This window comes from Lipotes vexillifer, unplaced genomic scaffold (genome assembly GCF_000442215.2).
Source record: "Lipotes vexillifer unplaced genomic scaffold, Lipotes_vexillifer_v1.1 scaffold524, whole genome shotgun sequence".
NCBI lineage: Eukaryota > Metazoa > Chordata > Mammalia > Artiodactyla > Lipotidae > Lipotes > Lipotes vexillifer.
In genome coordinates, this window is record NW_006774722.1 from 1,556,843 (window position 1) to 1,559,265 (window position 2,423).

Here is a 2,423-nt window from a genome sequence, read left to right on the forward strand (position 1 = left end):
AAGACCCAGTTGAGTTTGGAATGAGTTTCAAGTCATCAAAAACATGAGTTACTTCTTGGGTTGCATTAAAGAGCCTGGTAAGTTGTTTTAAATTTTCATTTTTTAAGAAAATTAAATTGAGGTGAATTTTTCATTGACAGTGAAATATATACTAAGCTCAGGATTAATACCTTCATAAAAATTTATCTAAACAAAGTGGGGCCTGTCTTATTTATGTTGAAGTCTGCAGAGTCTGCAGTGAAAAGGGGAAAGTACTTTCCTGGAATATAGTTATATCTGTCACAAGCAGCATCTTGAGGAAATTGGCAGGCATTTGAAGTGGAATAATTCCTTAGTGTTCTGTTTAGTTTGGATTTCTTCGATTCAGGGGTGGCTTAAAACCAGAATCAGGAGTATCTGCTTCTAACAAGCATCTACCATTTTCTCTTGCTTTGTGTACGTAAGTGTTCAATAAATGTTGGTTGCATTTAATCATCTTGTTCACCCTTTCTTGGGGCCATCGGGGTTATTCATTCTATTCTTAAATACAGAAGAATTCTAAAGGGAAAGATGGTCTACCAGCAGTTTCTCTGCCCCCCTCCCGCCCCGCAACTCCCTGTACACAAACACTGCCAGATCTGGCTTTCTGAAATGTGGCTTAGATCCTCCCTCACTTTGCAAAAGTCTGTGGATTGAATCAAAGAATCCCTGGTCCCCCTGACCCCGCTCCTTCCCTAGTCTCTGGCAACCCGCTGCTCTTACACTCTGGTTTCAGAGCCCCGTGGACACGGGGGTCCGTGCCTCCCCCCACCCCCGTCCCGTCCCATCCCATCCCGTTAGCCTGCGCCAAGTCCTCTTTCATCCATCAGGGCAGGGCTTAACGTCCCTCACCTTCCAGGAAGCCCTCCCCACCGCCCCCAAGTGCCCCACACGCCTGTCTGCAGCATATTTGCAAACAGAAGAAAGACTGATAGATCTTCATACATGCTCTTCGTACCCTTTACAAATGTGTGAAAACATTCAGCTGCTGTAAAATCTTTTGAGGAAAATAAGATCCAATTAGCGCCGACTTTTGTGTCGGGAAAGCTGAGGGTTTCGAAGGAATTCCTTTCACTCAGTCAGAAACTGAGGGCTGCTCTGTGCCAGGCCCTGAAGAAAGAGGCTCTAGGCCGTGGGATGCTTGGGGCCGTCTGCCCTGTGCCAGGGACAGACGTGGAGGGAGCAGACAGGGAAGATGGGAGTGTGGCTCGTGCGTGGGTGGCGCAAGTCACAAGTCAGGGAGTCAGGGACACGCTGGGAGGTCAGCGGCCGTGGCGCTTGGCTGCCACACTAGAGAGTTGGCTCTGCTGCTTTTTAGGGTTGGTTATGAAGAGAAAACTCTAAATATAAGAGGACTGGTGCATGGAACTAGCTGAGGTAGCAGAGAGGGGTGCCAACCGAAGGCCCTTGAGCAATCAGGATGTGGACGGGATGGAGTGACAGGTGTTCATCTTTAAGTGACTCCTGGTAGAGCTTCCTTAACTGGGTCCCCACCCCCGGACCCTCGTACCTGAGCCGCAGTGGGAGCCGGGCACACTCACCATCCACCAGGCGCCCCCCACCCTCTAGGGGCCCCTCCACTAGCCTTCCCTCCTCAGAGAGGGGTGGGCTCAGGGGTCTTGTAAACCACTGGCTGCCCCTCCTCTCTCCCTAAGCGCAGTGGGAGGCTGCAGGGACAGCTTCTCGCAAAGGAGTGGTCTGGCGAGGTGCTGCCTGGCTTCATAACTGGCCATCCCAGAAGCAGCAACCTGAATGGACACCCAGTCCCTGGTGCCCTCGTCACATCCAGGACAGGCCTGGCAAATACTGGGGGTCTGACAAAGGTTCAGGAACCCACTAAGAGAGGAGAAGGGGACTATGTACACTACTGCCCAGCGTGCCAGAGGGGCCTCGTGCGACTGGGAGCTGGCCCGAATCCAAGAATCACCCAGCCAGTCCAAACGCGACAGGGTGTGGCGAGGGGTCCGGGAGGGGTCCAGCTGGACCACCACTGCCGCTCAGAGACCCCTGGGAGGCCTGCCTCTCCTCGGGGCTGGGCTGGCTCAAGACCCACCTAGACGGTGGTGTGGTGGACGGGCTGGGGTGGCCTTGAGGTCGGGCCTGCGTCTGCTCAGGACCTGCTGGAGCTCAGGTCCACTAGGGTCCGCTGGCAGCCTGCCGAGGCTGGGGGAGGGTCCCTTTCCGGAAGGGCAGTCTGGAGAGCTGTGTTTCCTCACTAGCACGGAAGGACCCACCTCGGGACCTGCCCCAGGGCCTGCCGCGGCCTGAGGCCTGCCAGGGCTTGGGGCCTGCCGGGGATGGGGCCTGGTGGGGCCGGGCCTGGGCCTACTGCCTGTGGTGCGGGGCCTGGCGGAGTTCGGGGCCCGCTCCGGGCCGAGGCCTGCAGGTCCGGGCGGCCCCGGGCC